The sequence below is a fragment of the Pipra filicauda genome, unplaced genomic scaffold (assembly GCF_003945595.2).
Source record: "Pipra filicauda isolate LSUMZ 115617 unplaced genomic scaffold, ASM394559v2 scaffold98_size3848907_pilon, whole genome shotgun sequence".
Classification (NCBI taxonomy): Eukaryota; Metazoa; Chordata; class Aves; order Passeriformes; family Pipridae; genus Pipra; species Pipra filicauda.
This window is the reverse complement of record NW_024105186.1, coordinates 3,578,611-3,592,556: the sequence shown is the minus strand read 5'-3', so window position 1 is coordinate 3,592,556 and position 13,946 is coordinate 3,578,611. Positions and strand designations below refer to the sequence as shown.

Sequence of the window (13,946 nt, the reverse complement as noted above, 5' to 3'; positions counted from 1 at the left end):
CCTTCCTGCCAGGCTTTGGCCAGGTTTATCATGCTTTCAAACCAGAAAGTTGCAGAGAACCACACATAGACTACTTTTTCCATCCCAGTGGGTTTCCATGCAAATTTCCACTTGTTGGCAGGGCAGACACAAGGCCACGATGACCCAGTGACACTGTGACTCCTACAGTCCTGAGAACATCCATGTGAACATTCTCATGTTAACAATCTGCTGCTGATCTGGGTGAAAAGTTGCCAACCACTCCTTGTCCCTGTTACTTGTCCCTTCTTTTCCTTCTCTATCAACATTTATGGCAGCTTGACACTTGCTAGCAGAATTGCATGTGTTCTGTCAATGTGATTCAATTTAAAACAAACAACCAAAGGAAAAAAAAGATAAACTAGATAATTTGAATGAAACCTGTTCGCAGACTGAGTGTATGTGCAGTTGTGTTGGAATGAGAACTTCCAATGGGAAGTAGCTAAGAAAAGGTGGCGACACTAATCTCCTAAGCTGAATCAGCAACAGCCAGAGCAAGGCCTGAGGGCAGCAAAGAAAATTATTAGGCAGAGGATTAAAAACAAAGAGAGAAGTAGTATTTTACATTGCCCATAAATCAGCTCTGAAACTCGTTGCCATGGAATTTTGGTAATGCTTACATGATTAGGGGAAAAAAAAGGAGGGGGGGCAAGTAAAGGAATGAAAAATTTATCAAAATCCTATTAAAATCTGTTTTAGATTCAGAAAGTTCCTGAACTTCAAGTAGCTGGAGATGGTAGTGAAAAAGCACTTTGTGCTCACTCTCTCCTAATGTTCTTCTTTGCACTTCCAACGACCTTTCCTGTTGGAGGAGGATGCAGGGCTGGACGCAGCCCTGGTGCCACCATTCTTATGGTTTCAGATTTCATGTAATCGGGTCTTGTGCTATGTGAATCTGCAATCACATAAACTAAAGCTATGAAGTTCTTACCTTTTTCTGAATTCCATAGAAGGTACTTGAAAAGTCTGGTTACAGCCCTGAAACTGATAAGCTGGCTTATACATACTGGAAATAAAATTGTTATTCACTCTCTGCAATAGAGCACTCTCATTTCTCTGCTATTTTATAGTGGGAAGGGAGAGTAAATTAGCTCATATGAGGGTTTCTGTGATTTCACCATTTAAGTGGATGACTTCTTCCATGTATGTGTGCATGTATCATTGTGTTTATAATTTGCATTTTTAATGATGCAGAATGCTTAAAATCAAGCAAATGTTCTTTTTTACTTTCCTTCAAGAAAAGTAATGTGAGTTAGTTAATCCGCAACAAGTGTCCTGTTAAAAGAAATATAAAACTTCTTCTTTCTTAGTAGGACTAAATTTAGTCATCCTGAAATGCAGAATAGCTCCTACATCTATTAAATAGTGTAGTCTCAGTTATCATCTACTGAAGTACATCCTTTCCCAGAGTTGTAATGGAAATAAAACGAATGACGAAAAAAAAGAGAGTAAGGAAAAGAAAATTATACTTGGTCCTTTGAAATTGAACATTTTAATGGCAATAGGATGAGGAGATGATATGTGTTGCAAAGGACTTTCATTTGGATTATTATTTTTTTCCATAATTGGAGCATCCTAAATGATATCATCATATTTAGTATGTAAGATTAGATTATTAGCATGAGTAAATGTAGAAAAAGGACACAAAAAGACAAATTTCAAGCATTTGGCACTGGAGGAGCAGTACTAGCAGTATGAATTGACTCACCAAGGCTCCAGTCCAGCAGTTACCAATGTGCTCAAGTGTCTAAGTGATTTTTTTCCGGTGGAACTATTCATAGACATTAGGCTGGACAGGATCCTAGGATCTTATAAATATCAGGACTAAATTAGTCTATAGGATTCTGGTTTTCTAATTTAGCTTTTGTCGCTACCTGAGTAGTGTTATGACAAGCTCTTAAGGGAATCTCAATTACATAAAAATTAGAATTAACAGCACGGTTCCCTTTTGCTTCTCTGGATGGTAAGAAGTGTCCTGGACATTGTCACCATGCACCCAAGAGCAGTGAGGGCCAACAACAGCTCCACATTGTCCATGTGCACTACAAAGGATAGATAAAATCAAAGGTAGAGAAGTCCTATGACTGTCATTTGATGATCAGCCAGCACCATTTCGATCTTATTCAGAGATCTTTGGTCATTTAACTCTGTTCTGTGTCCCTGTCCCCACAAGGTGGAACATTTCAAAGGATAAATCAGATACTTGAGAGGTGTAGGCTTGTATGGACAAATGTATTGAGAAGCCTAAGGCTCTTTGATTTCCCAGTGCCTTTGTGGGTCTGGATTGTGATGTTGACTATCATCAGCTTATTGAAAATAGCATAGAACATACCTCTTCACTAACTATTTTATTATCCCTAAATGCCTACTGCGGAGAAGAAAAGACAAGATAGATCCCCACAGGACTCGCCATGGAAACACTGATCCTGGGAGGAAAAAGCCACTCAAGATCAGTGCTGTCCACTCTACACAAGTACAGAAGCCTTCTGGTGTATTGTATGAAAAAATGTTTGTAGGTGTAAGAATTATAAGCACAATTATCTGATCATCAGACACTGACAGACACTAATGAGTAATAGAATTTGCATAGCCTACAACTCTCAAATATTTTTATGAATAAATTGGTCATTCAAATACTTGCAAATTAATTAAAAGAGATAGGATTCTACAGAAAACCAAATAAAATTAACCATTTTTAGCCCTTATGATTACTCACCCCATTCTATTAGTGAGATTATTTTTGTCTGATTCAGTGGAAAAAACATGACCTGTTACTATATTGTATTTTTTTCTGCTTTTTATTTTTTGTTTTATCTCTTGACTGTTCTGGAATACCCAATGTATATATATACAAAAAAAAAAAAAAAAAAAAAAGCATTAGCTTCTTAGTGATTAGCTTCTTAGGCAGGACTAGTGTAAATTTAGAGCATTTAAAATTCTCCAACTGGTTGCTACTGTCTATTCTGACTGTCTATTTTGACTGCCTATTTTGACTGCTACAAAATTCATTTATACCCACAAAATACTTCTCTTGTCCTTTGGTAATTAATAGGTTAGACATGAAAAAAAAAGGGAAAAAAAGGAAAAAAATTCCTGTTGAACTGGCACTATTAGAACAGGAACTATGAGCCTATAAAAAGTGTGAAATACCGTATTCTGTGTTTAGAGCCGATTGTACTATTTGGTGGTTGTGGCCTTGAAGTATTTTGATTGAATCTTAGAAAGCGGGGCTGATCTGGATGAATTCCAGCTGAAGCTACAGGAATTGAAGAATTAAGCTACAGAACATAATGAAATGATTCAGTCCCAAGCAATCTGATGAGCATCACTCTGTGTAATGGGATGTGTGTGTGGTTGTATCTGAAGCTGGTTGTATACCATTGATTACAAAAGTACCTTTTACACATAGTGTAAGATAATTACTTTGTATGAAAAGCAGACTATTTTAAAGTATTTATTTTAATAAATACATTTAGCACTAGTTTTCTGAATGTGGGTATATTGTTAGTGAGTAGTATTCAAGGCTAAAGCCCTTACCTTTGTGCCGATGCTGAAAACTATCAATTATAAACCACCTAACAATGTTCTACCAATGAGCACTCTCTTTTAGCTGCACGTTCCTATTCCTCTCTTTAAAAGACAGATATTTCTGCGTGCAGGAGCACCGAGACTGGGGTACATTGTTAGGACCGATTAAGGGGAGGAGGAACTGTTCAAATTTTAGGGTTCTTTTCTTATCAGACATCTATTGAACTGAATAGCATTTTGTTTTATATCACACTTTTTATGGCCTAGGTATCTCAGAGCTCTTTACAAAACAGTCTGTTTCAATAATAAATATTACTAGAATAGTGAATGCGTAGGCACCTATTATGTGATCTGCAATAGCTCACATAGTCTTTGGCATTTGAACAATGCATTTAGGTAGTAGGGTGATGGGAATATGTAAGATAGTTTTATTTGCAAGTGTTGAAATAGATGTTTAAGAATCTTAACATTGAAACCAAAAGTAGGAGGAAAATATTTATCCTGCAGTTTGTAATTTGGTAGAACCTGCCCCAACATCCACCTGGATGCAGAGTTACAGTTGGCAAGAAAAGCCAGAGTAGTAATTGTTCAGTGGAAGGATGGAGCTCTTGAAAGAAATAGTCCCAACCTACAAACATCTCACACGTGGTTTAGGACCTCGGTAAAAACAGTTCTTATCACTGAATAGTCTTTGTTAGAGTGGTGGACCTCAGACTGAGTGGAGCAGGTCCACAACTTCAGCTAATTTTTACTGTGCATGAGGAGAAAATAGGAGGAGATGTAATAAACACTGCGGAGGCAGTAAGAAACAGAAAAGGGGAAAATAAGAAAGCCAGACAGCAAGGTATCTGTGCATCTCCTTCCAAAATTGCTGGATCAGCCTCAAACTGTACTGGCACAGGGCTGTCCTCTATGTCCTCAGTAAAATTGCTAGCAGAGGCTATTAAAAAAACATGTATCTGCAACTCAGCCACCCCAATTCACAGTCCATCAGAGTGGAAATTAGGGGAAACAACAGAATTAGCAAAATCCTGTATTGCCCCCAACAGAATAGATTGTCCTGAATGTGGTGCTCCTTACTGGGTACAGGTACGACAGGCTTATAGCTACATGGATGCCTTTCTCTGCTGTACACCCCAGAATCACTTTCTGTTTCTTTTCTCTAGATTTCTGGCTCTCTGTGCCCTAGCTGTCTTTTCTTGTAGTCAAGGTCTCAACCTCCATCTGCTCTCATCTCCCTTTCAGCTCCTCTCTGTCCCCCCTCCTTCAACCTGGACAACACTGCACCTCTTTTCAAAGCCTTTATTTTTAGAAGAAAATAAAATACATGAAATCTGAATGACTTCAAAACCATATTCTGGTGCTTTCTCTTGCTTCTCAGTCCACTATTGTTGTTCAGAGAGTGTATAGAGCACTATATCAAGTAATTGGGTATTATCTTCTGGACTGTAGTTCAGGCACTAAAAATAGCATATTGGTGACCACTTTGTTCCATATGCCTCCTTTATAAAAAGAGCTAAAGGCACTTTTTCAGGTTTTCCATGTTGGAACATTAGCTTCTAGCAGAGGTGCTATTCTTTTTGTGGTGAAAGCAAAATAAGTATGAGCTGGATATGATCATCACTTCCATGAAATTTCGTAAAACTCATTGCCACATGATTATTTTCTATCACCAGGTTCATACCCGCATGTTCAGACCAACGTGTCTCCACTGCTGTTGTTACAGCATTGCTTTGTTGTTCTACCATTCTTTATCCTCTGCTCTACAAGGCCATGAAGGGCACTTATAAAATTGTTCTCATTAAGGCAACCACCACATGGGCCACTGTTGTCAAAGTGGCTGATGGTTTTGGTGTTCAGCTAGCAACATGTCATAGGAGCCTGATTATCACAAATGATAAGCAACTGCCTTCTGGAAATCATGCTCTTACAAAGTGTATCACCTGGGCCTCCAAAACTGAGGAACCCAAAGTACCTGGTCACTTTTTGCAATCTTCTCTGTGCTGTCCACCATCAGGCAGATGATCTTCAGGACTGGGCGGTGTTTTTTCGTCTCTTATGGGGTAACTGGATGTGGCCTTGAAAAGTTGGCTTAAAGGCCTATTTGTTCAGAGCATCTCTTCCTGTGTGCCCCTTTCTGTTTAGTTGCCAAGGGACCCCTGGAATATGCCTTTATTTCTGAAAGTCCTGTGGGTTATTACCCCACTCACTTCGGCATCAGGTCGAGCTTCTGTGCACTGATGCAAGGTGGTCTCTTACTTTGTTACTGTTGAGAAGAAGGATGACCAGCTGACAGTAAAATTGCTTGGTGATGATGAGCCCTTGGCTTTGTTACTGTGGTAAAACATACATCATTTGACAGCTGCTTCTGCATGGAAAAAAAACATAGATGATTAACGGTTTCCTGTCTTTTCTTGCTACTGATCTTCTTTGCTTATGACAGATGAGACTTAGATGTCTTTTTTTAAGTAACAGAGAGAGAAAAGGAGAATATTTAAACTTGTTCTCACCTAAGTCTTTTATGTTATCCTAAGGACCTTATTTGTAGTAGAGATTTTTGTCTGAGTTTCAGCTCCCCTAAAATTATGAGATCTGTCATTCAGCTTTAAAAAGGAATGTGTATTCTTCCCCTGCTGGATTTTTTTTTTTTTTTTGTGCAAGAGGGTATAATGCTAATTTTACTTATTCAGAAATTAAAATAGCAAACAGTTTATATGAGGTGTTGATAATTACCTATATTACTGTAATGCTGTGACAGATGTTGGCAAAAAGAGGCAGAAAATGCCTACAGCTGTGCACTCCATGACATCCAGTTTATACTCAGACAGAAGGCTAACAGATGTTCTGAACTGTCACTTTGCCTAAATGTTTTTAAAGTCTAAGGACCTGCTTTATAATTCACTAGGGCCTCATTTGGTTTCACAGAGGTCCTCAGAATTCCCATCTGTGACAATTAATGTCGAAGACTTTTATAAATCAACCCCTGTCCTTATTAGCCCTCTGCTAATAGATATTGTGTATCTATATACTCCCGAGGCTTCTGTTTTTGTGACCTAGTTATTAATTTCTATTACTTGTATTTGGCATAACTCTTGTTTTGAGGAGAAACAGATTTGGATGATTCAAAAGATCGATGATATACTATTGGCTGACCTCAGAATACCTGTATTAAAATATTCTTTATTTTCTTCCTGACTGCTGTAGTCATAGCTGTAAAATGGTAACAACTTCAAGCTACTTGTTTTCCCAAAGGAAAATATAAATCTTGGTGGTATCAAAATAGAGCACTTAAACAAGCACGTTCAGCTGCCAGAGGTATTCCTATTCCTAGAAAATATTCTTATTCAGAAATATTTAAAACATTTAAGGAGTACTTTAAAAAAAATGTTTTGTATATTAAATTATGCTCTTTAATTTAAAAACTGAGGTGTTATAGAAGTTTTAACGTTAGTATATGCATGTAGAAAAACTGAGGTTTAAAATAGTGTTCGGTCTTCAAGCTCCACCCAAATTTGCCAGCATACCTTCAGATAAGCAAAAAATGTCTCCAGTGTAAAGCAACTTAATACTTTATTGATAGTTGCCATTTCTTTTTAAAAGCTGGATTCCTGTTATACAGTAGTTTAATAGTTTAAATATTGTGCTAACATAATCAGTGTTTGGCCTCTTCTGTTCCCCAATCCTGTATAGAAGCAGAACTCCAAATTGTACATCTTTCTGGGTTTGTTTCTAAATTACTCCCCACACTTAATTACGAGGATGAGAGGGATGCCTTATTCCTCTTTGTTATAGGCTAAGCTCTCAGTAATCCCAAACAAAAGAGCCAGTTCTGGAAGATATAGGATTTGCTAGCAGGATTATGGTCTCATAGATAATGATGTGCAGTCAGCAGAAGCGAAGCTTTATTTTAATTCAAATAAGCTAGTAAACAAACCACTGACAAGTCTGCTGGTGAGAGTAACTGGCTTCTGTTGCCACATTGGCAGCTAAATTATAGAAAATCTATTATACCCTGTTCACCATATGTTTAATTTAATACAGATACAAATTAAACTATCCACAGTGCCTATTAAAATAACAATACATATTTTTTAAATATATGAATGTTTTAAGATACATTCCCCTGACCTTAAGAAGGGCAATGCTGATTTGGGAGACTACAGCAAAACATATGCTATAGTCAACAGATTCTCTTCAACAACAACAACAACAACAGTGAGTTGAAAAAACACAGAATATTAACAGTACAGTTTTGTAACAGATAATGAGGTTAATTGGGGTGTTTTACCTTCTAAGCATCTGCTCTTACACACTTCACTCCCCCTAGGTTCCTGGGCCTTGTATTTGATAGGAGTGCTTGATATCTAATCCGCTGTATACTTTTTAATTCAGTGCCAACTACAGTATGAGGTTTTTGCCCTTTTCCTGATGCAAATAACTATCCCTTATTTCTGCATATTCTCATTTATTAACGTTTTTTCAAATAACCCGGGTTTCTTGACCTGTCAGGAACCTTGGAATTGCTACTCTGTAATACTTGTGGAGGGTTTCAAATTATGCATAGGGATTCCTGCTTAGGTCCTGTGTTGTTCAGAGGAAGAAGTGTGTTGTGGCCCATTATGGACCCTGATTTATTTGAGGCTCTATAGTGGCTAGATGGGGAAAAAAAATGAGAACAATAAGGGCAAGTATTGTGAGGGTCTAACTAAATGTCGATGTGTCCAAATTAACTGAATTTACCTCATAAAGTCGGTAAGTCACTGCAAGTTATGGGGATCAGCAGATGTTGCTGTCATGAGGTGGTGATGGACTACTTGAAACCATACTGGAACCACAGAGAAAGAAATTAATTTCCCCAAATTCACCCCTTATATCTTAAATAAATGATGATGAAAAAAAGTGCCCGTCAAAATATTGCCAGTGAAGAGCTCTCTAGACTTCACTGGGATCCTCCTGCCAAGACTGGTGCTCTCCTTTCCAGTTCCAGCCTGCTAACAGCAGAAATAAGCTGGTAATGAAAACCTAAGTTTTGAGAAAGAACCTGCTTGTAGGTTGTGAATTATCACCTTCTCCATGGTAACATATTCAGAATTTAGCATTAAGAATCATGTTTCCCACACCATTTAAGATGTGAGAGCACATGCAAACTCCATATCCATGTGTGGAATTATGAGTTAAGGGAGTTTCTGACTCCTCTGAATGTGCAACATTATATACTGACCACTAGACTGTATTTGTATATTTTCATATATATATAGTATATACCATCTGCATGGGCATGAAGAATGCAGTGTAAAGTGTGTATATATATATATAGTGTGTGTGCACATATACGCTCATTGTTTATTTATTTTGTTTTTATTTACCAAAACATTTTTAGAATCAATATATTTGTAAGGCAGACATAGCATACACAGGAATTTAAGAGTTATTGCAAACAAGTTTCACTTATTTGATAAATCCAGCTTTAGTATGTAAAAAAAAATGTCCAGTTCCAAAGAACGTGTCCATCTAAGGAATTGAATGTATAAAGGTATCAAGTGCCAGAGATATTTGGACAAAATACATAATATTACCAGTGCTATACTTTCTACTCTTCTTCACAGGAGACATTTATCCTATACCATGTAGTCATCTTTCAGTAAAGGTATATTTGTCACCACAGCTACCCATAGCAAAAATATTGCAGTAAATGTTGAGGTAATAAATGAACAGGTCTTGGGTCTCCCAAAGCAATCATGAAAAAAACTAAACAGTGGAAAACTCTGCAATTTTAGGAGGCACATCTAAAGTTCCTCCATAGATTTCCATGCAGTGAAGGGCCTGCCCGTCCTGCAAACCTGCCGCTCCTCCAGAGCTGCTCTTGTGCGGTACAGCTTCTTTGCTTCTCAGTAACTGGATTTTCTACCGTCATATCCCGGAGGACTGGGGAGAGCGACCAAAAAAAAACCAACCTGCTATCGGTGTGTCCCGAGACGTGGTGTGTTTCAAGGCTGCGGCGTGGTGGGAAGCGTGTCCATCCTTCCCGAGGAGTGTATTCCTCAGCATCCGGTGCCCGGACAGCACACCACGCCTCCCCCTCGTAGATTTTTTGACTAGAAAAGCACGAACGTCGTTAAAGTGAAACGAGAGGGTGAGAACTTCTAGAAATGGATTGGGACGCTCCTTTGGTCGGGAAAGAAGTCCCGAAGGAAACGCGGGGTTAGCGGGGGGGGTGGGCGAGCGCTGCTGCGGGCCCCGCACCCGGGTCCCGCAGTCTCCCCAGAGTCCGGGGCGAGGGGTGCGGGGGCGGCGGGACCCGCCGTCCCCACCCGGGACGGCCCGGGACGGGTCCCGCGTGGCCGCCGGCAGCCGTGGGCAGGCGGTGACTCGGGGCAGCCCGCTGATATTAAACTTTAACCCTCTTGTCAGCGAGCCAGAATGGGAAAGAAGGGCTTGTGCAGTTCGGTGTTAACCTCTACTCCTCCGGGGAAGACTAACTTCGGAGCCCCGGGGAGGGGGAGCGCGGTCCGTGCCCGGCGGAGCCCGGCAGAGGCTGTGGCTGAGCAGTGTCGGACACGGCAAGGGCAGAAATATTGGCTAGGGGCGAAAAATAGCAGCAGCATCCTGGCTGCCCCCTCTTTTTTGAAACAGCGCCAGTGTATCAGTGCTTTGTCCTGGGTCAGAACTCCAAAAGTCTGAAATTATTCTTTTTCTGGACACAGTTGGGAGTCAGACTCCGGCACTCAGCCCCTCTACGGGAGACCGTGTCTAGTAAACACCTTATTGGTCTGTTCTGTTCGAACACACAACTTCGAGATATATCTATATATAGCTTATTTGGGGTGATCCGTTATTTTATCTATGCACCTGGATGCAGGTGGGGGTTTTTTTCCTAGCCTAAAATGAATTGTGAAAGTCCAAATCTAGGATATTTATTTTCCCAGCCCGTAGGATCGGTCTCGACACAGAGGCTTAAGGGTACCAATGCCCGTGTGGGAGACCAGCCCTCCGCAGACCAGGGCGAAAAATGCGTATTGAGATGCGAATTTCTTTCAGAGCCCTTCCAATTTGTGGTTCACTTTTTTACTTTTGTTTGTTTGTTTTTCTTTCCCTCCAGAAAGTATTAGAAATTGCTGCAAAGCATTAAAAAGTTGTAGCCACCCGGTCCACGCACTGCTGATTTCGTTTCTGGTTATCTGCAAAATGAGCTTTAAGCCAATTTCGTGCTTCAGGCTAAAGAGAGGGATTCGTATTTCCCTCCTAGATGCGTGGCATTCTTGGAATCTCTTTGTCAGCTTGCCGTAGGATGCTGCTGTAATTTGTCTGGAAACTCTCTCCAAAATTTGTATACAGTGGTTAAGAACGACGTAAGATTTCTGAGCCATCGGGATATTCTGGCTGGAAAGAGAAAGAGATATCATCTTTCACTGATAAGTCAGTATTAAACTGTTCAGAACCTTGTTCCCATTTAACCCAGAGAACCACCGTAGGTAGCAAAATACTCATTTCCTGCTAATTTCTTGCCTTCACTGCTCTGAGAAATAAAATACATCTTCAGGAGAAGCGGTACTTTCTTCGCGAATCTTAGGAAAGTTCTTACACGATTCCCTGAACTTTGGCACGTTTGGATCTTCTATACCACTTCAACACAAACACCCCCACCCCCCCCCCCCCCCCCTCCCTCCCCACCCCCCCCCCCCCCCCCCCCCCCCCCGCTCCTCCTTAACATGTAAAGGCTATTGCAAAATGACAGGAGGTTGGTTGAACTCCGTGCCCGGAGGTGAGCTCTGCCACCCTCCCTGCGAGCCTCCTCTTGGCGTTAAGCCTGGAAAGCAGAGCTCGCCCGTCCCCGGCAGTGTGGCCCCCTGTGCGGGGGCTGCGGGGCCGCTGCTGCGGGCGCTGCCGGCGGGGCCGCGGCCGCCGCTCCGCGGCCGCCCCGGAGAGGCTCCCCGCACCCTCCCCGCTCCGGCGGAGCGAGCTGGCGCAAAGATGTTTATCCTGAGATGGAAAATGGGTTGTTGAAAAACAAGCCATGTGCAAATAGTTTAATTTTCCGTTTTGATGCTTATCTTTGTCTCCCGAATTTCATCGGAGAGGCTTTAATTGGCGTGTGGGTAATAGTTCCTAAATAATCCCTTATTAGATGACTTCAGACGAGTTGTGAACCAATAACGTCTTAGTCCTAAAAGTGAAAGTAGAATTTGAAGGCTCAGGTCAGTTTTTGTCAAAGGGCTCATTTGAGCATCTTTTAGTTTGCTGAAAAAGCTAATTAAAGAACGTTTGAGGGTTAAAGTCATTATTCCATGCTGTTGTCGTGCTACAAGTGAGCCGAGTTTTGTGAAAACAAAAAGGGCAGAAGTCACAGAGGTGGATTACTGTCAGTCCAGGCTACAGAGGCACAGAGAACTGTGGCATTAATTCCTATAGAAAGGTAGACAAACACAGTCACTGACTAACAACTTTCCCGCAGAGCCCCATTGTCTAAGCACTTTCTTCTGCTTTGGGGCTCTCTTCGAGTTGCTACAGTCATAACCAGATCCCAAACTAGGTAACTGGGCGACTTTCGGGCGCAGAATTCTTGACCTGTGAAACAATTTCCACGACAAAAAAAAAGTCGTTGTGGGTCTTGACTGTTCCCTCTAACATTTATTTCCCCCTTCAGCGGTGCTAATTTATTCATTACTTGACAGAAAGTTAGCACCGCACCAGAACTCTGCTGGAACCCGCAGCACCCTCGGCACTCGCCGGCTCCCGTTTGCCGCTGCCCGCTGCGCTCCGCAGCCCGCGGTCCCGGCGGGGCACACCCGGAGCCCCGTTTGTGGGGGCGGCTCTGGAGGCTCTGAGGAACTTTACGGGCGGCGGCGGCGGCGCGCAACTGCCGCGCAAAACCCGCGCAACAGCCGCAATGCGCGGGAGCTGCGCGCCGCGGAGGGTGTTGGAGTGCAGGGAAACGTCGCGCGCCGGAAAATCCCGTGGGCTAATCCCGACGGCTGTTAGCACCAGTTTGCGCCTTTGTGTGCGCGTGTGCGTGGACAGCAGATTGCAAAGCAAGGCACACAAAGATAGGCGCGCACAGGCACAGCCGGGGCTGCTCAGCCTCGCCTCCCCATCGCCCGCTGCCTTCGCGCTGAGCCCCTTTGCCCCGCTGGCTCGTAAAGTCTGGATTTTTAGGTCTGGCCACGACTACAGATCTCCCCAAATTCAAAGAAACAGATGTTTGGGCTGATTATGGATGGGGGGAGGGGAGGAAGGATCCCTGCAGCTGCAACTCAAAAAAATATATTGATAAAATATTTCAGTGGTAATAAATACGCAGAGATCAGCTCGACCTTGCAAGGTCTTTATTTTAATTTTTTTCCCCCATATACAAAAATCTTTATCAAACCTCTATTCTATGCCTTCAATAAACAGAACCCATTACCTCACGGCAGCTTTTGTTGGCCTGTATACAAGCGAGAACAAAATGGTTATTCAGGAGAACGCTTTCGATTTTTATTGTGTGTAGTATGCACAAAGAGCAGTGTTATTGTATTAAAAAGAACCATCTGTAGCAGAAACAATGGCATCAAATTATCTTTGAATACCCACTGCAAAAATATAAAGCTTTTTTATTATTCTTCTGCTGTACGGTGGGGGACAGAGAAGTGACTTTTTTGTTGTTGTGGGTGCATTCTTATAACACACACACACGAAATCAGCCATTTGGATTTTTTAAGCCATAAACGATTTTTTCCCCTCTTGTTCCAGGGACTGCAGTTAAAAGCTAGGGCTAGGACTTGGAGGATGTGTAGGCAAACGGAAGGAGAGCCGAGGGAAGAAAAACCGAAATGGATTCATTCTCTGTCCTGGATGGAGGAGGAGAGGAGAAAAGAAGGGGACGTGCGAGCTTCCTTCAACTGCCTCTGTCCGGTGAAAAGTGTTCAGACCCCCGGGGCTGCGCCGGGCTCCGGAGTCCGCGCGGACTTTCACGTTGAGCTGCCAATCAAACCGCTCACAGCCACCACCCTGCTCTGGCACCGACATGTAAGTAGCTGCAGCACAACTTTGACATTCACAGTTTTCCCCCCTCCTCCCCCGTGACCTTTAAAATGATCTGGAAGTGTAGCTTCCCACCTACGACCCACCGGCCCGAGCTCCGCCGCCTTAACCTCGGGGAACTCGCGCGCGGGTTTGGGGTCGGCTGAAATTGCGCGGCGGCGCAGCGCCGAGCGCACGGCTGGGCGGAGGCGCTCCCGGTCCGCAGGCTGCCTCTGCCCTCCCTTCCCCTCTCCCCGGGAGCACACGGCCCGCGGAGAGCGCTGGAGCGGAGCCGGGACGCTCCCCCGCCGCGCCCCGGGGGTGTTTCAGACGGGGCCGCTATTTCGGCGCTCCCCGCGGAGCGGCGCGCACTCCCGGCTGCGCAGCGCGCAGCGCTCTGG

General features: G+C 42.7%; 1 long non-coding RNA gene across 1 annotated transcript; it reads right to left on the bottom strand.

The window, feature by feature from the left end:
- Nucleotides 1-4,832: 4,832 nt before the first annotated feature.
- On the bottom strand, nt 4,833-11,131 carry LOC120322518. Its single transcript, XR_005562282.1, has 2 exons — nt 9,501-11,131; nt 4,833-5,914 (listed from the first exon to the last, which is right to left on the bottom strand). It is a non-coding gene; the product is annotated as an uncharacterized LOC120322518 (long non-coding RNA).
- Nucleotides 11,132-13,946: the final 2,815 nt, after the last annotated feature.